The sequence below is a fragment of the Pseudophryne corroboree genome, chromosome 10 (genome assembly GCF_028390025.1).
Source record: "Pseudophryne corroboree isolate aPseCor3 chromosome 10, aPseCor3.hap2, whole genome shotgun sequence".
NCBI lineage: Eukaryota > Metazoa > Chordata > Amphibia > Anura > Myobatrachidae > Pseudophryne > Pseudophryne corroboree.
The window spans coordinates 296,214,001-296,241,678 of NC_086453.1; the positions used below are offsets into that span (position 1 = coordinate 296,214,001).

Sequence of the window (27,678 nt, forward strand, 5' to 3'; positions counted from 1 at the left end):
TACATTACTATGTCCGGAGACTCTGTGTCTTGTGCTGCAGAGTATGTATCTTTACCAGAGGAATCCATTCCATGTACTCAGGAATGTAATATTACATCTCAGCCTTCTGAATCAGAACCCCAGTGGGTAGCTTCTATTAAGGGCATGATATCCCAGATTTCTCTGACGTCCTAAGTGGATGCTGGGGACTCCGTCAGGACCATGGGGAATAGCGGCTCCGCAGGAGACAGGGCACAAAACTAAAGCTTTAGGATCAGGTGGTGTGTACTGGCTCCTCCCCCTATGACCCTCCTCCAATCCTCAGTAAGGTTTTGTGCCCGTCCGAGCAGGGTGCAATCTAGGTGGCTCTCTTAAGGAGCTGCTTAGAAAAAGTTTTTAGGTTTTTTATTTTCAGTGAGTCCTGCTGGCAACAGGCTCACTGCATCGAGGGACTTAGGGGAGAGAAGTTCAACTCACCTGCGTGCAGGATGGATTGGCTTCTTAGGCTACTGGACACCATTAGCGCCAGAGGGAGTCGGAACACAGGTCTCACCCTGGGGTTCGTCCCGGAGCCGCGCCGCCGACCCCCCTTGCAGATGCTGAAGATTGAAGGTCCAGAAACCGGCGGCAGAAGGCTCTTCAGTCTTCTTGAAGGTAGCGCACAGCACTGCAGCTGTGCGCCATTGTTTGTCACACACTTCTCACCAACGGTCACGGAGGGTGCAGGGCGCTGCTGGGGGCGCCCTGGGCAGCAATGTAAATACCTTTTATGGCTAAAAAATACATCACATATAGCCCTTGAGGCTATATGGATGTATTTAACCCCTGCCAGATATTACAAACTACGGGAGAAAAGCCCGCCGGAATAGGGGGCGGGGCTTATTCTCCTCAGCACACAGCGCCATTTTCCTGCTCAGCTCCGCTGTGAGGAAGGCTCCCAGGACTCTCCCCTGCACTGCACTACAGAAACAGGGTAAAACAGAGAGGGGGGGCACTTTTTTGGCGATATTTTATATATTTAAGCTGCTATAAGGATACAACAATTATATAAGGTTGTTCCCATATATATTATAGCGCTTGGGTGTGTGCTGGCAAACTCTCCCTCTGTCTCCCCAAAGGGCTAGTGGGGTCCTGTCTTCGATAAGAGCATTCCCTGTGTGTCTGCTGTGTGTCGGTACGTGTGTGTCGACATGTATGAGGACGATGTTGGTGTGGAGGCAGAGCAATTGCCGGTAATGGTGATGTCACCCCCCAGGGAGTCGACACCGGAATGGATGGCTTTGTTTATGGAATTACGTGATAATGTCCGCACATTACAAAAATCAGTTGACGACATGAGACGGCCGGAAAACCAGTTGGTACCTGCCCAGGCGTCTCAGACACCGTCAGGGGCTGTAAAACGCCCTTTACCTCAGTCGGTCGACACAGACCCAGACACGGACACTGAATCTAGTGTCGACGGTGAAGAAACAAACGTATTTTCAAGTAGAGCCACACGTTATATGATCACGGCAATGAAGGAGGCTTTGCATATCTCTGATACTGCAAGTACCACAAAAAGGGGTATTATGTGGGGGGTGAAAAAACTACCTGTAGTTTTTCCTGAATCAGAGGAATTGAATGATGTATGTGATGAAGCGTGGGTTAACCCAGATAGAAAAGTGCTAATTTCAAAAAAGTTATTGGCATTATACCCTTTCCCGCCAGAGGTTAGGGCGCGCTGGGAAACACCCCCTAGGGTGGATAAGGCGCTCACACGCTTATCAAAACAAGTGGTGTTACCGTCTCCTGATACGGCCGCCCTCAAGGATCCAGCTGATAGGAGGCTGGAAACTACCCTAAAGAGTATATACACACATTCTGGTGTTATACTGCGACCAGCCATCGCCTCAGCCTGGATGTGCAGTGCTGGGGTGGTCTGGTCGGATTCCCTGACTGAAAATATTGATACCCTGGATAGGGACAGTATTTTATTGACTATAGAGCAATTAAAGGATGCTTTTCTTTATATGCGAGATGCTCAGAGGGATATTTGCACTCTGGCATCGAGAGTAAGTGCGATGTCCATATCTGCCAGAAGAAGTTTATGGACGCGACAGTGGTCAGGTGATGCGGATTCCAAACGACATATGGAAGTATTGCCGTATAAAGGGGAGGAATTATTTGGCGTAGGTCTATCGGATCTGGTGGCCACGGCAACTGCCGGAAAATCCACCTTTTTACCTCAGACCCCCTCCCAACAGAAAAAGACACCGTCTTTTCAGCCGCAGTCCTTTCGGTCCTATAAGAACAAGAGGGCAAAAGGACAGTCATATCTGCCCCGGGGCAGAGGAAGGGGTAAGAGAGGGCAGCAAGCAGCCCCTGCCCAGGAACAGAAGCCCTCCCAGGGTTCTGCAAAGCCCTCAGCATGACGCTGGGGCTGTACAAGCGGACTCAGAAGCGGTGGGGGGTCGACTCAGGAATTTCAGCGCACAGTGGGCTTGCTCACAGGTGGACCCTTGGATCCTGCAGGTAGTATCTCAGGGTTACAGTTGGAATTCGAGAAGTCTCCCCCTCGCCGGTTCCTAAAGTCTGCTTTGCCAACGTCTCCCTCAGACAGGGCGACGGTATTGGAAGCCATTCACAAGCTGTTTTCTAAGCAGGTGATAGTCAAGGTACCCCTCCTACAACAGGGAAAGGGGTATTACTCCACGCTATTTGTGGTACCGAAGCCGGACGGCTCGGTAAGACCTATTCTAAATCTGAAATCTTTGAACCTGTACATACAAAAATTCAAGTTCAAGATGGAATCACTCAGAGCAGTGATAGCGAATCTGGAAGAAGGGGACTTTATGGTGTCCCTGGACATAAAGGATGCTTACCTGCATGTCCCAATTTGCCCTTCACATCAAGGGTACCTCAGGTTCGTGGTGCAAAACTGTCATTATCACTTTCAGACGCTGCCGTTTGGATTGTCCACGGCACCTCGGGTCTTTACCAAGGTAATGGCCGAAATGATGATTCTTCTGCGAAGAAGAGGCGTATTAATTATCCCTTACTTGGACGATCTCCTGATAAGGGCAAGGTCCAGAGAACAGCTGGAAGACGTAGTAGCACTAACCCAAGTAGTGCTGCAACAACACGGGTGGATTCTGAATTTTCCAAAATCTCAGTTGACCCCGACAACACGTCTGCTGTTCCTGGGAATGATTCTGGACACGGTTCAGAAAAAGGTGTTTCTTCCGGAGGAGAAAGCCAAGGAGTTATCCGAACTTGTCAGGAACCTCCTAAAACCAGGAAAAGTGTCTGTGCATCAATGCACAAGAGTCCTGGGAAAGATGGTGGCTTCTTACGAAGCAATTCCATTCGGCAGATTCCACGCACAAACTTTTCAGTGGGATCTGCTGGACAAATGGTCCGGATCGCATCTGCAGATGCATCAGCGGATAACCTTATCGCCACGGACAAGGGTGTCTCTTCTGTGGTGGTTGCAGAGTGCTCATCTGTTAGAGGGCCGCAGATTCGGCATACAGGACTGGGTCCTGGTGACCACGGATGCCAGTCTGAGAGGCTGGGGAGCGGTCACACAGGGAAGAAACTTCCAGGGAGTATGGTCAAGCCTGGAGATGTCTCTTCATATAAATATACTGGAGCTAAGAGCAATTTACAATGCTCTAAGCCTGGCAAAACCCCTGCTTCAGGGTCAGCCGGTGTTGATCCAGTCGGACAACATCACGGCAGTCGCCCACGTAAACAGACAGGGCGGCACAAGAAGCAGGAGAGCAATGGCAGAAACTGCAAGGATTCTTCGCTGGGCGGAAGATCATGTGATAGCACTGTCAGCAGTGTTCATTCCGGGAGTAGACAACTGGGAAGCAGACTTCCTCAGCAGACACGATCTACACCCGGGAGAGTGGGGACTTCATCCAGAAGTCTTCCACATGATTGTGAACCGTTGGGAAAAACCAAAGGTGGATATGATGGCGTCTCGCCTCAACAAAAAACTGGACAGGTATTGCGCCAGGTCAAGAGACCCTCAGGCAATAGCTGTGGACGCTCTGGTAACACCGTGGGTGTACCAGTCAGTGTATGTGTTTCCTCCTCTGCCTCTCATACCCAAAGTACTGAGAATTATACGGCAAAGGGGAGCAAGAACGATACTCGTGGCTCCGGATTGGCCAAGAAGAACTTGGTACCCGGAACTTCAGGAGATGCTCACGGAAAATCCGTGGCCTCTACCTCTAAGACGGGACCTGATTCAGCAGGGACCGTGTCTATTCCAAGACTTACCGCGGCTGCGTTTGACGGCATGGCGGTTGAACGCCGAATTCTAAAGGAAAAAGGCATTCCAGAAGAGGTCATTCCTACACTGGTTAAAGCCAGGAAGGAGGTGACTGCACAACATTATCACCGCATTTGGAGAAAATATGTTGCGTGGTGTGAGGCCAGGAAGGCCCCCACGGAGGAATTTCAACTGGGTCGATTCCTACATTTCCTGCAAACAGGATTGTCTATGGGCCTCAAATTGGGGTCCATTAAGGTTCAAATTTCGGCCCTGTCGATTTTCTTCCAGAAAGAATTGGCTTCAGTTCCTGAAGTCCAGACTTTTGTAAAAGGAGTACTACATATACAGCCCCCGGTTGTGCCCCCAGTGGCTCCGTGGGACCTGAATGTAGTTTTGGATTTTCTCAAATCCCATTGGTTTGAGCCACTCAAATCGGTGGATTTGAAATATCTTACCTGGAAAGTAACCATGCTACTGGCCCTGGCTTCAGCCAGGAGAGTATCAGAATTGGCGGCTTTATCGTATAAGAGCCCATATCTGATTTTCCATTCGGACAGGGCAGAACTGCGGACGCGTCCTCAGTTTCTGCCTAAGGTGGTGTCAGCGTTTCACCTGAACCAGCCTATTGTGGTGCCTGCGGCTACTAGCGATTTGGAAGATTCCAAGTTGCTGGACGTTGTCAGGGCATTGAAAATATACATTTCAAGGACGGCTGGAGTCAGAAAATCTGACTCGCTGTTTATACTGTATGCACCCAACAAGCTGGGTGCTCCTGCTTCTAAGCAGACGATTGCTCGTTGGATTTGTAGCACAATTCAACTTGCACATTCTGTGGCAGGCCTGCCACAGCCTAAATCTGTCAAGGCCTATTCCACAAGGAAGGTGGGCTCATCCTGGGCGGCTGCCCGAGGGGTCTCGGCATTACAACTCTGCCGAGCAGCTACGTGGTCGGGGGAGAACACGTTTGTAAAATTCTACAAATTTGATACCCTGGCTAATGAGGACCTGGAGTTCTCTCATTCGGTGCTGCAGAGTCATCCGCACTCTCCCGCCCGTTTGGGAGCTTTGGTATAATCCCCATGGTCCTGACGGAGTCCCCAGCATCCACTTAGGACGTCAGAGAAAATAAGATTTTACTTACCGATAAATCTATTTCTCGTAGTCCGTAGTGGATGCTGGGCGCCCATCCCAAGTGCGGATTGTCTGCAATACTTGTACATAGTTATTGTTACAAAAAAATCGGGTTATTTGTTGTGAGCCGTCTGTTCAGAGGCTCCTACGTTTGTCATACTGTTAACTGGGTTTAGATCACAAGTTATACGGTGTGATTGGTGTGGCTGGTATGAGTCTTACCCGGGATTCAATATCCTTCCTTATTGTGTACGCTCGTCCGGGCACAGTATCCTAACTGAGGCTTGGAGGAGGGTCATAGGGGGAGGAGCCAGTACACACCACCTGATCCTAAAGCTTTAGTTTTGTGCCCTGTCTCCTGCGGAGCCGCTATTCCCCATGGTCCTGACGGAGTCCCCAGCATCCACTACGGACTACGAGAAATAGATTTATCGGTAAGTAAAATCTTATTTTCTACTTGGATAGCGCATAATGAGACTGAAACACAGGTTTTAAAGAAATCTGTAGAGGTTTTGTCTGGTCCTGTCCCCACTACCTCAAAATCCCCTAGTATATACCCAAAGAAACGTGCGCTTGCCCAGATTATGCATGTCGACACGGATACCGACTCTGACACGGCAGACGGTGATGTGGATATGCGGGGGGTGAGGCTTCCCTTGCAAAGGGGGTGCAGCTCGTGATTGAGGCTATTAGGGATGTGTTACACATTACTGACAAAGCACCTGAACAGGTCGAGGAGGCTTACTTTACAGACAATAAGAAAGCCTCCCTGACCTTCCCTGCGTCTAAAGAATTAAACGCATTATTTGAGAAATCCTGGGAAAACCCAGAGAAACAATTCCAGATCCCGAAAAGGGTTCTCGTTGCCTTTCCTGAGGACGATAGGAAAAAGTGGGAAAACCCACCTATAGTTGACGCTTCTGTATCTAGACTGTCTAAGAAGGTGGTGTTACCTGTCCCTGGGTCTACCGCTTTGAAAGAGCTGGCAGACCGCAAGATTGAGACTACGCTCAAATCCATATACACTGCTTCTGGCGTGGCGTTAAGACCCACTATTGCCTGTGCATGAATTTCTAAAGCCATAGTAAAGTAGTCAGGCACATTACTAGAGGAATTAGATTCTATGGATAGAAGTGACATTGAATTGTTTTTACGTAACATACAGGATTCTGCGGGTTTCATGGTGGAGGCCATGAAAGACTTGGGTCATCTGAATGCAAGGACGTCTTCCATGGCTGTCTCAGCATGCAGGAGACTCTGGCTGTGCCAATGATCTGCAGACGCGGAATCCAAGAGAAGTGTGGAGAACCTACCCTTCACAGGTCAGGCTCTATTTGGGGAAGCTTTGGATGCGTGGATCTCCACGGCAACCGCGGGTAAGTCTACCTTTCTTCCCTCAGCCACTCAGACACAGAAGAAATCCTTTTCTACATCTACAACGCAGTCCTTTCGGACCGCAATGGTTCAGAAGTCCAAAACCCCTACCACTTTCTTCAGAGGTGGTCGGAGAAAATCCAGAAAACCTGCTCCTGCAGGTTCTCAGGAACAGAAGCCTGCCTCTGTTTCCTCACAATCCTCAGAATGATGGTGGACCTCCCAGCCTGGAGAACGGGCAGGTGGGAGAGAGACTCAGACTTTTCAGTCACGTCTGGGTATCATCCGGCCTGGATACCTGGGTACAAGATATTGTGTCCCAGGGGGTACTGACTGGAATTTCAAGAACTCCCACCTCACAGATTCTTCAAATCAGGCTTACCAGCTTTGCTGACAGAAAGGGCTATTCTACAGGAAGCCATTCACAAATTGGAAAGGGCAATGTTATTGTTCCGGTTCCACCTCATCTGGAAGGCAAGAGTTACTATTTAAACCTATTTGGATGGTTCGGTCAGACCAATTTTGAACCTGAAGTCGCTAAACCCTTATTTGAGGGAATTCAAGTTCAAAATGGAGTCTCTGAAAACGGTGATCTCAGGTCTGGAGGAGGGGGAATTCCTGCTATCCCTGGATATCAAGGATACGTACCTTCACATTCCAATCTGGCCGCCTCATCAGGCTTATCTAAGATTTGCACTGCTGGACTGTCATTATCAGTTCCAGGCACTGCCATTTGGCTTCTCCATGGCACCGAGGGTGTTCACCAAAGTGATGGCAGAGATGCTGGTGCTACTCCGCAGACTGGGAGTGAACATAATTCCATATCTGTACGATCTGCTGATAAAGGCGTCGTCCAGGGAGCGGTTGTATCAGTCCATTGCTCTCACGACTCGACTGCTCAGAGACCATGGATGGATCCTGAATCTTCCAAAGTCAAAGACCTTCTCGAGGACCGCAGGTTCGGGATTCAGAACTGGATCCTCCTAACCACTGATGCAAATCTCAGAGGTTGGGGCGCTGTCACCTAAGGGCAAACCTTCCAGGGAAGGTGGAAAACTCTGGAATACATTCTTCCAATAAACATTCTGGAACTAAGGGCCGTGTACAACGGTCTTCTACAAGCGGCACATCGTCTACAAGATCGACTACACCTGAATGGCCTTGACAATGTAACGACGGTGGCTTACATAAACCGACAGGGCGGAATGAAGAGCAGGGCGGCGATGTCGGAGGTACCAAGGATCCTCCTTTGGGCAGAAAAGCAAGCGGTGTTGCTGTCAGCAATCTTCATTCTGGGAGTGGACAACTGAGAAGCAGACTTTCTCAGCAGACACGATCTAAATCCAGGAGAGTGGGACCTCCATCCAGAGATGTTCACGGAGGTAACAAATCTTTGGGGTGTTCCTCAAATAGACATGATGGCCTCCCGCCTCAACAAGAAGCTTCGGAGGTACTGTTCCAGGTCGCAGGATCAATAGGCAGCGGCACTGGACGCCCTGGTAACTCCTTAGGTGTTCAAGCCGGTGTATGTGTTTCCTCCACTGCCATTCATCCCAAGAATTCTAACACTCATAAAGAAAGCAAGTGTTCAGGTGATCCTCATTGCTCCAGACTGGCCAAGAAGAGTCTGGTACGCGGATCTTCTGAAGTTACTGCTGGAAGACCCGAGTCCTCTTCGAGAGGACCTTCTGCAAAAGGGGCCGTTCTCTTATCAAGATTTACCACGACTATGTTTGACGGCATGGAATTTGAACGCCAGATCTTAGCTCGGAAGTGCATTCCGAACAAAGTTATTCATACCCTGATACAGGCTAGGAAAGGAGTAACGTCTAAACATTACCATAGGATTTGGAAAAAGTATGTGCCTTGGTGTGAATCCAAGAAGTTTCCTACGGTGGAGTTTCAACTTGGATGGTTTCTACTCTTTCTGCAAGCAGGTGTGGATGTGGGCCTGCGTTTGAGATCCATAAAGGTCCAAATTTCGGCCTTATCCATTTTCTTCCAGAAACAATTGGCTGCCCTCCCTGAGGTTCAGACTTTCTTGAAAGGGGTTCTGCACATCTAGCCTGCCTTTGTGCCTCCTACGTCACCTTGGGATCTTAACGTGGTGTTGCAGTTCCTGCAATCGGATTGGTTCGAGTCTTTACAGTAGGTGGAGGTCAAGTTTGTCACTTGGAAGGCTGTCACACTGTTGGCGTTAGCATTTGCTAGACGTGTGTCAGGCTTAGGGACTTTGTCCTGTAAAAGCCCATACTTGATTTTCCATGAGGATAGAGCTGAGCTCAGAACGCGTCAGCATTTTCTTCCGAAGGTTGTGTCGGCTTTTCATATCAACCAACCTATTGTGGTGCCAGTAGCTACTGACGCCTTAATTCGCTTTAAGTCCTTGGATGTTGTGAGGGCTTTGAAGATATATCTGAAGAGGACTGCGCATGACAGGAAGTCGGACACTTTGTTTGTCCTTTTATGATCCCTTCAAGGGATCAGGTTTACTATTCAGCATGCATATTCTACGGCAGGCTTGCTGTTTCCAATATCTGTTAAGGCCCACTCTGCTCGTAAGGTGGGTTCTTTCCGGGCGGCTGCCTGGGGTGTCTCTGCTTTACAGCTTTGCCGAGCAGCTACTTGGTCTGGGTCGAACACGTTCGTTAAGTTCTACAAGTTCGATACTTGGTCTCTGTGGACCTAAAGTTTGGTCAATCAGTTCTGCAGGAGCCTCTGCGCTTTCCCTCCCGTGCTGGGAGCTTTGGTACATCCCCATGGTACTAATGTGGTCCCCAGCATCCTCTAGGACGTAAGAGAAAATAGGATTTTAATTACCTACCGGTAAATCCTTTTCTCGTAGTCCGTAGAGGATGCTGGGCGCCCGCCCAGCGCTTCATTTTCCTGCAGTAGTTCCTTGGTTAAGTACTGCATTGTTACTTGGTTAAGTACTGTTGTTCAGCTGTTGCTGAATTGTTCAAGCTAGTTAGCTTGGTTTGTCTTATGTGTGAGCTGGTGTGAATCTCAACACTATCTGTGTAAATTCCTTCTCTCGATGTTGTCCGTCTCCTCGGGCACATTTTCTAGACTGAGTTTGGAAGGAGGGGCATAGAGGGAGGAGCCAGCCCACACTGTTAAAATCTTAAAGTGCCCATGGCTCCCAAGGGACCCGTCTATACCCCATGGTACTAATGTGGACCCCAGCATCCTTTACGGACGACGAGAAAAGGATTTACCAGTAGGTAATTAAAATCCTATTTTCTAGGGGTTCACAAACATAGCTAAAATGTCATGTAAAAAATCATTGTGACTTGTTCTGTGTGAGCTGCATATGACCATAGTTCTGAGTTATTAAAGCTTCTGCACAGTGCCAGTCTTCATGCTGGGTACAAATCTCCACAAATGTAATTATTATTTATACCACATATCTATATGTTGGATGGAATTCTTTGTATTTTATTAACATCATTAACAATTACTTGTATAGCGCCAGCATATTCCATTGCAGTTGTGGTTAATTATAGTTGTTATTCTGTGTGCATTGATAACTGCATAATATCACAGTGCTACACCTTGCACTGCAATAAGCAGCTATGCCAGGTGTGTCTTCAGATTTTCATTCCAACCAGACAGATCTGGCAGATTACCTGGCAGATAATTGTATAGTGTATACCTAGCTTCAGCCGAGCATAGTCAGATATTGAGTAATACACCCTTCAGTCACATTTTGGCATTTAAGAAGTTAACGGGTTTAAAGGTAAATGAGTGAAAATTCAGTATCACAAATTTCCAAAATATTACATACCCAGTATCAGGGTGATAGGTCGACAGGTACAAAAGGTTCAAAAGGCTGACATGATAACTGTTGACACATGTTTTGATGGGGAGGGGGGGGGGGGGGAAGGGTTTCATGCTTTTCCAACTTTGGCTTGATTTACTATCCCATGAACTACGATTGGGATTAGTAACTTTGCCCGAAGCGTGGCGAGAGAAGCTAGCCTGTGAGGGTACATATTTCCACTAATTGTGAGGTCACTGATAGTTATACATACACTCACAGCAGAGGGCTGAGAGACGCTGGAGACACGTGACCCCGAACCGGAAGTGACGTGAGCCGATTGCCGGGCGCCAGGGGGACGAGCAGGAAGCGCTCGTGCAGGCCGGAGGAGCACCAGAGCAAAGAGCCGATCGGGCTCTCGCTCTGAACCCAGGGGCCAAGCGGAGCAGGCAGCAAGAGATTGTGCTGCTGCTGCTACGTGTGTTTGTGAGCCAGGGACAAACAGGAGCAGGGCATTGTGCTGCTCCGTGTGTGTGTGTGTGAGCTGAGGTCTGAGCAGAGAGTGTGCTGCTCCGAGGGTGTGTGTGATCCGGGAACTGAGTGTGAGTGTGAGCCGGGGACTGAGCAGGACAGGCTGCAGGTGAGGGTGAGGTTGTGAGGGTGTTACAGGTTAGAGTTCAACTACTGCAGTCCTATTTGTGTGTGAGTGCTTGAAAGTGAAAAAGAAAACCCGTGTACAGTGCTGCTACTAGGAAGGTGATCACCAAGTGGAAGAACTTCGCTGAGGGCAGGCCAGACGCGGGCCGGACACACCAGTATCACATCTCTTAAATACTAATTTCTATTTTTTATTTTTTTGACTATATTCCATTGATACACTTATACATTTGTACATTTACATTGCATTACCAATTACTTTACTGTTTTGAAAATTGTCTCTTTCCACGGCTAGGCTATAGTATTGTGTTGTGCAGCATAGTCTAAACTAAGTTGTAATACATAGTCGGTATTGTCTGTATTGTGTTGTTATTATAAAGGTAGAGGGAGTTAGTTTTTAGACAAAATGGGGGAGTCCGTGGTCTCACTCAGTGCATGTCGTGTATGATGTATGCGCAACTGGAGCAACCGGCCCAGTGTGAATATATCTGCGCGAGGTGTACGCGAACGGTTGCCCTGGAAGCCCAGGTAACTGATCTAGAGTAAACCGCTACGATACTGAGGAGTATTCACAATCTCGAACTGAGCTTAGATAGAACGGTGGAGGAGTTGCTGGGGGGCCACCAGTAGTCGATGACTAGGACAATCAGGTAGCAAGCTGGGTCACGGTTAGAAGGAAGAAGAAGATGGAGAGGGGGAGACAGGACATCACCGACCTGCCAAACCCCAATAAATTTGCCAGACTGGACAAAGATTCTGGGAGATAGCAGTGAGGAAGTGACGGCACTGGAGGATACCGTTCCCTCTAGCAACCAGAGGAGCGGTCCCTCCAGGACAACTGGAAAAAAAGAAAGTGAGGTACCTAGTCAAATTGTGGTGTTAGGGGATTCTATTATCAGGAAAACAGGGCAATCTGCTACAGGGGCTGCGATCGCTGTACAGTCTGTTTTCTCCCGGGTGCTCGGGTACGGCACATTGCGGAACGGGTAGAAAGATTGTTGGGAGGGGCCAGGAAAGACCCGGCGGTCTTGGTGCACGTTGGCACCAACGACAAAGTTAGTGGTAGGTGGGATGTCCTTAAGAGAGATTATAGGGACCTAGGACAAAAATTAAGGCATATGTGGCTTAGAGACTGGTGTAGGATGGAGTGGTTTGTGTTATTAGAACACTGGGCAGACTTCTCAGTCAGGCGCCATCTTTTTGGTCGTGATGGATTGCACCTGAATGAGGAGGGGGCAGCGGTGCTGGGGGGGAAGGATGGTTAGAAGGTTGGAGGAGATTTTAAACTAGGTGCCTGGGGGGAGGGATTAGAAAGAATTAGTGGGACAACTAGAGAGCAAAGAATAGTGGGGTGGAGAGGTGGGAAGGAGAGAAATAGTCAGCAATGGTAATTTAAGGGAAACCGAGGTTCCTAAGGAAATGTTATGTACAACAGAACTTGCGGATCAGGGAATTAATAAACTTAAGTGTATGATTGCAAATGCGAGAAGCCTAACAAGTAAAATGGGAGAATTAGAGGCAATTGCACTTAATGACCATTATGACATAATAGGCATTACTGAGACATGGTGGGATGATTCTCACGACTGGACGTCAAACATCGAGGGATACACTCTCTTCAGGGAGAGATAGGATTAATAAAAAGGGAGGGGGTGTTTGTCTCAATGTTAAACCATTCTTAAAACCATATTTAAAGGAGGTCATATTTAAGAAGGCCATATTTACGAGGGAACTGGAGATAACATAGAGTCATTATGGGTTGAGATTTCGAGTGGGGATAAAGATACAAACAAACTTTTAATAGGGACATGCTATAAACCGCCAGATATTAGTGTGGCTGACGAATTACAACTTTTGCAGCAAATCGAAAAAGCTGCAGGTATGGGGGACGTCGTTATTGTTTGGGACTCCAATTACCCAGACATAAACTGGAACACCGAAACAGTAACTACAGCTAGGGATAACAGGTTCTTAAACATGCTAAAAGATCATTGCTGTCCCAGGTAATTGAGGAGCCAACTAGGCAAGAGGCTATACTGGACCTAGTGCTAACTAATAATGAGGAAATAATAACAAATACTACAGTAGGGGAGACCCTAGGAAATAGCGATCACAATATGATCACATTCGATATCAGCTTTCAAAAACAATATAAGGGTTTAACCAAGATTTTTAACTTTAGGAAAGCAAATTTCACATTGCTGAGAAAGGTAATGAAGGAGATTTATTGGGAAATTGTATTTCATGGTAAGAATACTGCTGAAATGTGGAACGTTTTTACAACTGCGCTCAATAAGTACACTAATTTATATATTCCCAAAGTCAACAAAAACAGAAGTAGGAAATCCAAACCGATGTGGCTTAATAAGAATGTCAACGAACAAATGGATAAAAAGAGGTGTGCTTTCAAAGCATTTAAGTCTGACGGAAAGGTGGAATCATTCCAGTTCTACAAGGAATGTAACAAAAAATGCAAAAAAGCGATTAGAGCAGCTAAAATAGAAAACGAAAAACAAATTGCAAAGGAGAGTAAAACAAACCCCAAAAAGTTTTTTAAGTATATTAACGGTAAAAGGTTGAAAAGGGAAAATATTGGGCCCTTAAAGGGCAAGCTGGATGTCTTGATTAATGATGATAGGGGAAAAAAGCAGATTTATTTAATAAATTCTTTTCATCAGTATTCATGAAAGAGTACAGGTTGATGAGAGTAGAGCATAACATAATAATAATGACCCATTGCTTGGTACTTGCTTAAACGAGGGAGTAATCCGGGAGAGACTAAGTAAAATTAAGATAAATAAATCTCCTGGGCCGGATGAACTCCACCCCAGGGTTCTTGTGGAACTCAAAGGAGAGATATCGAAACTATATTTGATCTTCAGCGTATAGCAGAGGTAGTCCCAATATTTAAAAAGGGTATTAAAACGCTCCCCGGGAACTATAGACTGGTTAGCTTGACATCTATAGTAGGGAAAATACTAGATGGTATATTAAGGGATAGCATTCTAGAGTACTTGGATACCTCCAAGGTTATTACTAGGAATCAACATGGATTTGTGAAGGACAGGTCATGTCAAAATAACTTAATAAGCTTCTACGAGAAAGTGAGCGATAATATTGATCAGGGTCAAGCACTGGATGTGATCTTTTTAGACTTCGCTAAGGCTTTTGACAAAGTTCCACGCAGGAGACTAATTCTCAAACTAAGAGAGCTTGGGGTAGGGATCACTATCTGTACTTCGGTGAGTAATTGGCTGTTTAATAGGGAACAGCGAGTGGGGGTTAATGGGATGTACTCTGAATGGGCTTCAGTACTCAGTGGAATACCGCAGGGCTCTGTACTCGGGCCGTTGCTGTTTAATATATTCATTAATGACCTAGGAGAGGGACTGGAAAGCACAGTGTCAATTTTCGCTGATGATTCTAAACTATGTAGAATAATTGATTCAGACAAGGATGTTGAGTCTCTACAGAATGACTTATCTAGACTGGAGGCCTGGGCAGACAAATGGAGAATGAGGTTCAGTATAGACAAATGTAAAGTTATACACTTTGGGACTAAGAACAATCAGGCAGCCTATAAACTAAATGGGGAAAATGTAGGAATAACTGTAGTTGAAAAGGAATTGGGTGTGGTCATCGATAATAAACTTGGTAGCAGTACGCAATGTCAAAATGCAGCAGCAAAGGCTAATAAGGTGTTATCATGCATAAAACGGGATATGGAGACAAGGGATGAAAGTGTAATCCTGCCTCTGTATAAATCATTGATGCGACCACACCTGGAATATTGTGTAAAATTTTGGGCACCATATTATAAAAAATAAGAATTTACTCACCGGTAATTCTATTTCTCGTAGTCCGTAGTGGATGCTGGGGACTCCGTCAGGACCATGGGGAATAGCGGCTCCGCAGGAGACAGGGCACAAAATTTAAAAGTTTGACCACTAGGTGGTGTGTACTGGCTCCTCCCCCTATGACCCTCCTCCAAGCCTCAGTTAGGATACTGTGCCCGGACGAGCGTACACAATAAGGAAGGATTTTGAATCCCGGGTAAGACTCATACCAGCCACACCAATCACACCGTACAACTTGTGATCTGAACCCAGTTAACAGTATGATAACGTAGGAGCCTCTGAAAAGATGGCTCACAACAATAAACAACCCGATTTTTTTGTAACAATAACTATGTACAAGTATTGCAGACAATCCGCACTTGGGATGGGCGCCCAGCATCCACTACGGACTACGAGAAATAGAATTACCGGTGAGTAAATTCTTATTTTCTCTGACGTCCTAGTGGATGCTGGGGACTCCGTCAGGACCATGGGGATTATACCAAAGCTCCCAAACGGGCGGGAGAGTGCGGATGACTCTGCAGCACCGAATGAGAGAACTCCAGGTCCTCCTTAGCCAGGGTATCAAATTTGTAGAATTTTACAAACGTGTTCTCCCCTGACCACGTAGCTGCTCGGCAGAGTTGTAATGCCGAGACCCCTCGGGCAGCCGCCCAAGATGAGCCCACCTTCCTTGTGGAGTGGGCATTGACAGATTTAGGCTGTGGCAGGCCTGCCACAGAATGTGCCAGTTGAATTGTGCTACAAATCCAACGAGCAATCGTCTGCTTAGAAGCAGGAGCACCCAGCTTGTTGGGTGCATACAGTATAAACAGCGAGTCAGATTTTCTGACTCCAGCCGTCCTTGAAATATATATTTTCAATGCTCTGACAACGTCCAGCAACTTGGAATCCTCCAAATCGCTAGTAGCCGCAGGCACCACAATAGGCTGGTTCAGGTGAAACGCTGATACCACCTTAGGCAGAAAATGAGGACGTGTCCTCAATTCTGCCCTGTCCGAATGGAAAATCAGATATGGGCTTTTATACGATAAAGCCGCCAATTCCGACACTCTCCTGGCTGAAGCCAGGGCCAGTAGCATGGTTACTTTCCATGTAAGATATTTCAAATCTACCGATTTGAGTGGCTCAAACCAATGGGATTTGAGAAAATCCAAAACTACATTGAGATCCCACGGTGCCACTGGGGGCACAACCGGGGGCTGTATATGTAGTACTCCTTTTACAAAAGTCTGGACTTCAGGAACTGAAGCCAATTCTTTCTGGAAGAAAATCGACAGGGCCGAAATTTGAACCTTAATGGACCCTAATTTGAGGCCCATAGATAATCCTGTTTGCAGGAAATGTAGGAATCGACCCAGTTGAAATTCCTCTGTCGGGGCCTTCCTGGCCTCACACCATGCAACATATTTTCTCCAAATGCGGTGATAATGTTGTGCAGTCACCTCCTTCCTGGCTTTGACCAGGGTAGGGATGACCTCCTCCGGAATGCCTTTTTCCCTTAGGATCCGGCGTTCAACCGCCATGCCGTCAAACGCAGCCGCGGTAAGTCTTGGAATAGACACGGTCCCTGCTGAAGCAGATCCCTTCTTAGAGGTAGAGGCCACGGATCTTCCGTGAGCATCTCCTGAAGTTCCGGGTACCAAGTCCTTCTTGGCCAGTCCGGAGCCACTAGTATCGTTCTTACTCCCCTTTGCCGTATAATTCTCAATACCTTGGGTATGAGAGGCAGAGGAGGAAACACATACACTGACTGGTACACCCATGGTGTTACCAGAGCGTCCACAGCTATTGCCTGAGGGTCTCTTGACCTGGCGCAATACCTGTCCAGTTTTTTGTTGAGGCGGGACGCCATCATGTCCACCATTGGTCTTTCCCAATGGACTACAATCATGTGGAAGACTTCTGGATGAAGTCCCCACTCTCCCGGGTGAAGATCGTGTCTGCTGAGGAAGTCTGCTTCCCAGTTGTCCACTCCCGGGATGAACACTGCTGACAGTGCTATCACATGATTTTCCGCCCAGCGAAGAATCCTTGCAGCCTCTGCCATTGCCCTCCTGCTTCTTGTGCCGCCCTGTCTGTTTACGTGGGCGACTGCCGTGATGTTGTCCGACTGGATCAACACCGGCTGACCCTGAAGCAGAGGGTTTGCCAGGCTTAGAGCATTGTAGATTGCTCTTAGTTCCAGTATATTTATGTGAAGAGACGTTTCCAGGCTTGACCACACGCCCTGGAAGTTTCTTCCTTGTGTGACCGCTCCCCAGCCTCTCAGGCTGGCATCCGTGGTCACTAGGACCCAGTTCTGTATGCCGAATCTGCGGCCCTCTAACAGATGAGCACTCTGCAACCACCATAGCAGAGAGACCCTTTTTTCCAGGACTCTTGTGCATTGATGCACAGACACTGTCCCTGGTTTTAGGAGGTTCCTGACGAGTTCGGATAACTCCCTGGCTTTCTCCTCCGGAAGAAATACCTTTTTCTGAACAGTGTCCAGAATCATCCCTAGGAACAGCAGACGTGTCGTCGGGATCAGTTGGGATTTTGGAAAATTCAGAATCCACCCAGTTAGTGCTACTCCGACCTCCAGCTGTTCTCTGGATCTTGCCCTTATCAGGAGATCGTCCAAGTAAGGGATAATTAATACGCCTTCTCTTCGAAGAAGGATCATCATTTCGGCCATTACCTTGGTAAAGACCCTGGGTGCCGTGGACAATCCAAACGGCAGCGTCTGAAACTGATAATGACAGTTTTGTACCACGAACCTGAGGTACCCTTGGTGTGAAGGGCAAATTGGGACATGAAGGTAAGCATCCTTGATGTCCAAGGACACCATAAAATCCCCTTCTTCCAGATTCGCTATCACTGCTCTGAGTGACTCCATCTTGAACTTGAATTTTTGTATGTACAGGTTCAGAGATTTCAGATTTAGAATAGGTCTTACCGAGCCGTCCGGCTTCGGTACCACAAATAGCGTGGAGTAATACCCCTTTCCCTGTTGTAGAAGGGGTACCTTGATTATCACCTGCTGAGAATACAGCTTGTGAATGGCTTCCAATACCGTCGCCCTGTCTGAGGGAGACGTTGGCAAAGCAGATTTTAGGAACCGGCGAGGGGGAGACCTCTCGAATTCCAACCTGTAACCCTGAGATACTAACTGCAGGATCCAGGGGTCCACCTGCGAGTGAGCCCACTGTGCGCTGAAATTCTTGAGGCGACCCCCCACCGCCCCTGAGTCCGCTTGTAAGGTCCCAGCGTCATGCTGAGGCCTTTGCAGAAGCCGGGGAGGACTTCTGCTCCTGGGAAGGGGCTGCTTGCTGCAGTCTCTTACCCTTTCCTTTGCCTCGGGGCAAATATGAATGTCCTTTTGCTCGCTTGTTCTTATAGGAACGAAAGGACTGTGGCTGAAAAGACTGCGTCTTTTTCTGCTGGGAGGGGACTTGAGGTAAAAAGGTGGACTTCCCGGCTGTTGCCGTGGCTACCAAATCCGATAGACCGACCACAAATAATTCCTCCCCTTTATACGGCAATACTTCCATATGCCGTTTGGAATCCGCATCGCCTGACCACTGTCGTGTCCATAGACTTCTTCTGGCAGATATGGACATCGCACTTACTCTTGATGCCAGAGTGCAGATATCCCTCTGTGCATCTCGCATATAAAGGAATGCATCCTTTAATTGCTCTATAGTCAATAAAATACTGTCCCTATCCAGGGTATCAATATTTTCAGTCAGGGAATCCGACCAAGCCACCCCAGCACTGCACATCCAGGCTGAGGCGATTGCTGGTCACAGTATAACACCAGTATGTGTGTATATACTTTTTAGAGTATTTTCCAGCCTCCTATCAGCTGGATCCTTGAGGGCGGCCGTATCAGGAGACGGTAACGCCACTTGTTTGGATAAACGTGTGAGCGCCTTGTCCACCCTAGGGGGTGTTTCCCAGCGCGCCCTAACCTCTGGCGGGAAAGGGTATAACGCCAATAACTTCTTTGAAATTAGCAGTTTTTTATCAGGGGTAACCCACGCTTCATCACACACGTCATTCAATTCCTCTGATTCAGGAAAAACTACAGGTAGTTTTTTCAGACCCCACATAATACCCCTTTTTGTGGTACTTGCAGTATCAGAGATATGCAAAGCCTCCTTCATTGCCGTGATCATATAACGTGTGGCCCTACTGGAAAATACGTTCGTTTCTTCACCGTCGACACTAGATTCGGTGTCCGTGTCTGGGTCTGTGTCGACCGACTGAGGCAAAGGGCGTTTTACAGCCCCTGACGGTGTTTGAGACGCCTGTACAGGTACTAACTGGTTTGCCGGTCGTCTCATGTCGTCAACCGACTTTTGCAGCGTGCTGACATTATCACGTAGTTCCATAAACAAAGCCATCCATTCCGGTGTCGACTCCCTAGGGGGTGACATCACCATTACCGGCAATTGCTCCGCCTCCACACCAACATCGTCCTCATACATGTCGACACACACGTACCGACACACAGCAGACACACAGGGAATGCTCTGATAGAAGACAGGACCCCACTAGCCCTTTGGGGAGACAGAGGGAGAGTTTGCCAGCACACACCAAAGCGCTATAATTATATAGGATCAACCTTATATAAGTGTTGTTTCCTTATAGCTGCTTAAATATATATAATATCGCCAAAAAAATGCCCCCCTCTCTGTTTTTTACCCTGTTTCTGTAGTGCAGTGCAGGGGAGAGCCTGGGAGCCTTCCTAGCAGCGGAGCTGTGTAGGAAAATGGCGCTGTGTGCTGAGGAGATAGGCCCCACCCCCTATTCCGGCGGGCTCTTCTCCCGGTTTTTCTGAGACCTGGCAGGGGTGAAATACATCCATATAGCCTCATGGACTATATGTGATGTATTCTTTTTAGCCAGAAAGGTATTAACATTGCTGCCCAGGGCGCCCCCCCCAGCGCCCTGCACCCTCAGTGACCGCCGGTGTGAAGTGTGCCTGAGCGCAATGGCGCACAGCTGCAGTGCTGTGCGCTACCTCATGAAGACTGAAAAGCCTTCAGCCGCCGGTTTCTGGACCTCTTCTTACTTCGGCATCTGCAAGGGGGTCGGCGGCGCGGCTCCGGTGACCCATCCAGGCTGTACCTGTGATCGTCCCTCTGGAGCTAGTGTCCAGTAGCCTAAGAAGCAAATCCATCCTGCACGCAGGTGAGTTCACTTCTTCTCCCCTAGGTCCCTCGTTGCAGTGAGCCTGTTGCCAGCAGGACTCACTGAAAATAATAAAACTATCAAAACTTTTACTCTAAGCAGCTCTTTATGAGAGCCACCTAGATTGCACCCTGCTCGGACGGGCACAAAAACCTAACTGAGGCTTGGAGGAGGGTCATAGGGGGAGGAGCCAGTACACACCACCTAGTGGTCAAACTTTTACATTTTGTGCCCTGTCTCCTGCGGAGCCGCTATTCCCCATGGTCCTGACGGAGTCCCCAGCATCCACTAGGACGTCAGAGAAATATATCTTGGAACTCGAAAGGGTTCAGAGGTGAGCCACTAAACTGGTTAAGGGGTTAGAGGCACTGGACTATGAGGAAAGACTTAAAAGTCTTGATATGTTCACACTGGAAAAGAGGCGACTGAGAGGGGACATCATTAATATTTATAAATATATTAAGGGACAGTACAAGGATCTATCAAACGATTTTTTTTTACCAAAAAAAACTACATAGGACACGAGGACACCCCCTGAGTTTAGAAGAGAAAAAATTCCATACCCAACGGAGAAAAGGATTCTTCACAGTAAGAGCAGTAAGCATTTGTAATTCTCTGCCAGATAAGGTAGTAATGGTGGAACTCAATCAATAAGTTTAAAAATGGATTAGATAAATTCCTAGCGGAAAAAAATCTTTAGGGATACAGCATTTAATTAATATTAAAAAAAATATATATATTAAAAAAAAAAATGTAATGTACAGTAGGTTGAACTCGATGGACATTTGTCTTTTTTCAACCTCAACAACTATGTAAAATGACACCCAAACATTAAAAAAACTTGTGTCAACCTTTTGTACCTGTCGACCTTTCGTACTATCGACCTTATGCATGTCGACCATATCTGGTCGAGCTAATGACACTCTAGAACTTCTATACCACACCCACATACCCGAGTTCCTGCCTTTGGGTTCTCCGGTGTCTAACATACATCCACTGCTGATCAGTAACTTAGACATGCTTCCTCTGTGTATCCGATAAAAGGCAGAGCCACAGTTATTTGGAATTATCCTTTATTGTTAACTGTAGTAATATGCATAGGGCAATATATATATATATATATATATATATACACACTGCTCAAAAAAATAAAGGGAACACTAAAATAACACATCCTAGATGTGAATGAATGAAATATTCTTATTAAATACTTTGTTCTTTACATAGTTGAATGTGCTGACAACAAAATCACACAAAAATTATCAATGGAAATCAAATTTATTAACCCATGGAGGTCTGGATTTGGAGTCACACTCAAAATTAAAGTGGAAAAACACACTACAGGCTGATCCAACTTTGATGTAATGTCCTTAAAACAAGTCAAAACAAGTCAAAATGAGGCTCAGTAGCGTGTGTGTGGCCTCCATGTGCTTGTATGACCTCCCTACAACGCCTGGGCATGCTCCTGATGAGGTGGCGGATGGTCTCCTGAGGTATCTCCTCCCAGACCTGGACTAAAGCATCCGCCATCTCCTGGACAGTCTGTGGTGCAACGTGGCGTTGGTGGATGGAGCGAGACATGATGTCCCAGATGTGCTCAATTGGATTCAGGTCTGGGGAACGGGCGGGCCAGTCCATAGCATCAATGCCTTCGTCTTGCAGGAACTGCTGACACACTCCAGCCACATGAGGTCTAGCATTGTCTTACATTAGGAGGAACCCAGGGCCAACCGCACCAGCATATGGTCTCACAAGGGGTCTGAGGATTTCATCTCGGTACCTAATGGCAGTCAGGCTACCTCTGGCGAGCACATGGAGGATTGTGCGGCCCCCAAAGAAATGCCACCCCACACCATTACTGACCCACTGCCAAACCGGTCATGCTGGAGGATGTTGCAGGCAGCAGAACATTCTCCTTGGCGTCTCCAGACTGTCACGTCTGTCACATGTGCTCAGTGAGAACCTGCTTTCATCTGTGAAGAGCACAGGGCGCCAGTGGCGAATTTGCCAATCTTGGTGTTCTCTGGCAAATGCCAAACGTCCTGCACGGTGTTGGGCTGTAAGCACAACCCCCACCTGTGGACGTCGAGCCCTCATACCTCATGGAGTCTGTTTCTGATCGTTTGAGTAGACACATGCACATTTGTGGCTTGCTGGAGGTCATTTTGCAGGGCTCTGGCAGTGCTCCTCCTGTTCCTCCTTGCACAAAGGCGGAGGTAGCGGTCCTGTTGCTGGGTTGTTGCCCTCCTACGGCCTCCTCCACGTCTCCTGATGTACTGGCCTGTCTCCTGGTAGCGCCTTCATGCTCTGGACACTACGCTGACAAACACAGCAAACCTTCTTGCCACAGCTCGCATTGATGTGCCATCCTGGATGAGCTGCACTACCTGAGCCACTTGTGTGGTTTGTAGACTCCGTCTCATGCTACCACTAGAGTGAAAGCACCGCCAGCTTTCAAAAGTGACCAAAACATCAGCCAGAAAGCATAGGAGCTGAGAAGTGCTCTGTGGTCACCACCTGCAGAACAACTCCTTTATTGGGGGTGTCTTGCTAATTGCCTATAATTTCCACCTGTTGTCTATTCTATTTGCACAACAGCATGTGAAATTGAATGTCAATCAGTGTTGCTTCCTAAGTGGACAGTTTGATTTCACAGAAGTGTGATTGACTTGGAGTTACATTGTGTTGTTTAAGTGTTCCCTTTATTTTTTTTGAGCAGTGTGTATGTATGTATGTGTGTGTGTGTGTGTATATATATATATATATTTTTTTTTACATAATATGGTACGTTTTGGTGTCATAATCCGAGTGTTTAAGAAGTTACTACTCCTTGTAAATGTTGTGCGTTGTTGATTTAAACTAGTTCCGCACACAGCAGGTATCTGTCCAATCAGTAAGAACTAAATGTCTCATCGCTGACATGCAGAATATATCACCTGGCTCTCAGATCTCCAATGTCGTTAATACATAACACCCGGGTGCCAGCTACTGTCTTGTGTCTCTGCGGCCAAGCAGATTCTCTTTGTCAGCTGTGTTAAACTGCCGCTTTAAAATCCATAATTAGGGTCATTTGGGCAGGAAAGTAAGGTCATACATTCACCGCTGAAATGAGTCGCACTAGATTAATTTTTAAGGTACTTTGAGTTTGCAAGAGGAAATTTATTTTCCATCCAAAATAAGGGTACGACCCCCATAAATAGTGTCAATGTTAGACTTTGTTATTTAGGTCGCTGTTTGTTTAACATCAGCAATATTTGAGTTTTATATGCTGTACGTCTTGCTCTCGCAGCTGGTTATGTAGGGCACTGCTGTCACTTCAGTTCCTTGTAGATGCACATGCAGTATATTCATGCTTCCACTAGAGGGCCTACGCTCACTTTTGAATTGGTAAAGTCTGTATTTTGTTTTCTTTATAGGGCAACAGTGCTGTCATGCCCAAAGTAAGCAGGGGCCCCTGGAGTTAAGCCTGGGATTGCGTAAAATAGGGGTAAAAATTTGAAAACACAACTGTAAAATAAAGAATAAGTGCACAATGCAATTTGCAAGTGGTTAAACAGTTTGGGACTGATGAAGAACTGAATGTAAGTCAGCCCTATACTAATTTGAATACGTGGACAATTATGTACACACAGTTGTACATAGGGGGTTATTCAGGTTTGTTAGCAAACCAAAAAAAACACATTAGTGGGCAAAACCATGCTGCACTGCAGGCGGGGCAGATGTAACATGTGCAGAGAGAGTTACATATGGTGGGTTATATTGTTTCTGTGCAGGGTAAATACTGTCTGCTTTATTTTTACACTGCAATATAGATTTCAGTTTGAACACACCCCACCCAAATCTCTCTGCACGTGTTACATCTGCCCCACCTGCAGTGCAGCATGGTTTTGCCCATTAGTGTGCTTTTTTTTTTGTTTGCTAACAATCCCGAATAAGGCCTATAGCCCACTGTTATCATTGTGCCTTTTCTAACCTTGGCCAGCGCGTGAAAGTCCAAATATACCTTTACGCAGGTGGAGATGCGACCGATTTGTGTATGACTTTGTATCGCCGGTATTTGTTAAGGCCCTGCTCTGGAACATGTCCACAAAACTGACTTGCATTTAACTGTGGTAGCAGCCACTTTATCTCTTCATGTAACGTGATCTCCACATGTGGCCTTTCCATGACAGAAGCCACATCTGTACAGTAGCGTCATATGTCATTTATCCTCATTTGATGGAATATGTCTGATCCTGTTTTCACTATGTGCAGCGTTTTGCATTATTAAAATACAAACTGCTACTGGACTGAATGCGTTCTAGAAGTATATAAAAAGGACAAGTTACTCTGCAACACTATTCTAATTAAGGTATAGCATATAGGAATATCTGCATAGAACGGTGCTGTAATGACAGTGGGAGTGAGCAGGACCTGGAAAACAAGGTATAAGATCCAGGCATGCCACTGTCCAATTGTATCCGATTGAATGCTGAAAAAACTTTATTTCATGTGCGACATTCTTATACAGTATGGGCCAGATGCGTCATCGTTTGAAAAGTGATAAAATGGAGAGTATAAAAGTTAGGAGCGGATTTTATCACTCTCCAAGCGATGATGCATCTAGTCCTATGTGTTTGTTCCAGAACTTTGTCATGTGCATGCATATATATATATGTGTGTGTGTGTGTGTATATATATATATATATATAAAACATTTATGTACAGAAGGTTAGCTGAGGGAACAGAGAGATTTTATCACGGAACTCTTAGTTCTGAAGATTTCAGTCACTTTGTACGTCATAGGATGTCACCTTCCCAATAACCAATACGTCGTATTTCTGCCCCACTGGAGCTGCTTCTAACAGCTCTTAAGGGGTGAATGCAACTAGCCTTTCACAGTAGGCTGATTCTGCTCACACCTCCGTAGACTGCGAGTAGAAATAGCTCTGTGAATAAACGCGCGTTCCGGCAGTTTATTGAATCTGCCCCTAAGTGCTGTTTAGTGGGAAGTGTAAACATTTAGGAACAACCACAGCTCAGCTGCAAAGCAGTAGGCCTCACGAGGTCGCAGAACGGGGCTATCGGCTGCTAAAGCATGGCATGAAAAAATGGTCTGTTTCTTGTTACAGCACTCACTACTGAATTACTTAATGCAGTGGTCCCCAAACTTTTTTGAATCACGGCGCCCTAGAATATCAGAATTTTTTTCACGGCACCCCTAGGCCAAAAATTTCTTATTGAGAAATTTAGAAAGAAATATTACATTAAGTAGATTGCGTTTATAATGTCATCCTTAGGGTCAGTTGTGTGGTGAGGGACAAGATTTGCTTCTGTTTGGCCACATATTTTATGACTGGCAGCCACCAGCACTGGTTTTACCTATTATATTGACCATGAATAATTTGAATTGGTCCTGGACCACCAACCCAGGGCACCCCTGCAAGTGTCCCAAGGCACCCCAGGGAGCCACGGCACACAGTTTGGGAACCTCTGACTTAATGCGTTTGGAACCAGCATCAGCACAAGAATGGTTTGTCGGGAGCTTTGTTAATTGGGTGGGTTCCCATGGCCGGGATGCAGCACACAAGCCTCACCATTTGCAATGCCAGAGTTATGTAAAAAATCATCGCTGTTGCAACTGCTCTTCTTTATCTGGCAGTCAACTCTGGATGCCACAAATGTGTTCTAGCTTTTGTAAAGTTTAGCGGAGGAGGAACTCTTTCTTGGTGTGGCCTGTGGCCTTTAGAAACACTGATATTCTAGAGATTTCTTTGAAAAAGCCTCTGTTTAGGGTCGAAACTAGTCATGGGACCTGCATCACGAGGCTACTGGATACTTTAGCCACTGGTTTCATGCTGAAAGACTTTTCCTGGTGTGGGCCTGGAGCTCATTGTACAGCGGTGCTGACAGCACCACTCGTGCTGCGGCGGTGAGCACAAACCTAAAGATCAGCTCACCAGGTGGCTAACCCCACTACATGTTGGACCTGGGTCATGGTTTGAAGATCTCTGTCTGTAGGATAATTACTGACTCCGCAAAATAGATTAGCTCACCTATGCATGAATAATGAGAGCCACAAAACATGACTTGTTAGTGGTACTCGAGGGCTGGAGTTGAGAACAAGCACTGGGGTTGAGATTTTCAGGTATCCACATACTTCTGGTCAGGCAGGAGTGCCTATTTCTGGCAAGTATTCTCCACTCTTGGGCGGGATGTAATGGCGTCCGAGATCACCAGAGGTGTGGGATGCCGGACGATCTTGGATGTGATTTAAAGGCGCAAACGCTTACAAGGCTTGGTTACCCCTTTTAAAGAAAATGTCCGAGGTTGGCCGGCTTCCTGCACCTCCAGGGATTTCGGATGCAATTACATCCCGCCGCTTGTATAAATTGTGTCATTGTATAATGTCTTTTATGTATATCTCTTCTACTCAGGAAAGTAATAATTCATTAGACACATACTATAGGTGACACGCAGAACACATCTAATTTTGGGGGAGATGCACTAATCCTTGAAAAGTGATGTATGATGTAGCGAGATAAAGTACCAGCCAATCAGCTCCTAACTGTCATGTTACAGGCTCTGTTTGAAAAAATGACAGGAGCTGATTGGTTGGTAGTTATACTCTCTCAATTTTGTCTTATCTCTCTCAACTTTGTCTTTTCCAAAGCATTATAAGCAGGGTCTAAAAGGGGTAACAGCCAGGAACAGAGTTTCTATATGGAATTAGTGGATGGAGTAAGTTCCTTTAAGGACACATATTTAAAAGATAAGGAGTTAAAAAAAAAAAAAAAAAAAAAAGGTCTTGCAGCTATTTTTGCTTTCTAAGTAAGAGATGGCTTACAGAATATATGTATATGTCAAGCGATTGCTGGAACAGGGCAATGTTCTGCAAATCTCCAGAGAGGAAGATAAACTAAGAAAGTGATCATTTAATGTGAGACTCCACAACAGCGGGGATGCGAGTTTCTGGAGGGCACAAGTTTCAGGACCGGTGTTTTCAGTCCCAGAGAGACCACGAAACTCATCTCTGCCTGTAAATGAAGGAGAGTTATTATAAAAAGGATTCTTTTTAGCCAGAGAGTGATATATATGTGTGAGGGTGCGGGGATTGTTTGTTTCACATTTATTTAATGATAGAGTAAACATAACTCTATGCAATGATGGGTACAGCCGGCAAACGATATATCGGCTGAACCAATGGCTCATTTACAGCCGGTATGTCTGTGAACAGCGTCTTTCACAGACTTATATGTCGGCCCCTGCACCACAGCCTATCCCGATATATCTTGGAGGTATATCCGTACTACTGCCCGTGTGTATGGGGACCGCTGACCGAGCCATATGCGGCCGCAGGAACCACCAATAATGACTTCACTACCGGTTCCTGTGCATAAGATCATTTGTGCATAAACTTAGCAGATTGGTGAGCAGAACGGCCGGACGTACACCCAGCTTGGCATGAGTAAGGCATGAGCTGCTCTCAGGAAAAA

General features: G+C 46.6%; 1 protein-coding gene across 1 annotated transcript in view; it reads left to right on the forward strand.

Moving 5' to 3' along the window:
* Positions 1-27,678, forward strand: part of DNAJC11 (DnaJ heat shock protein family (Hsp40) member C11) — a 298,464-nt gene that overhangs the window by 215,173 nt on the left and 55,613 nt on the right. The gene's annotated exons all lie outside the window — the stretch shown is intronic.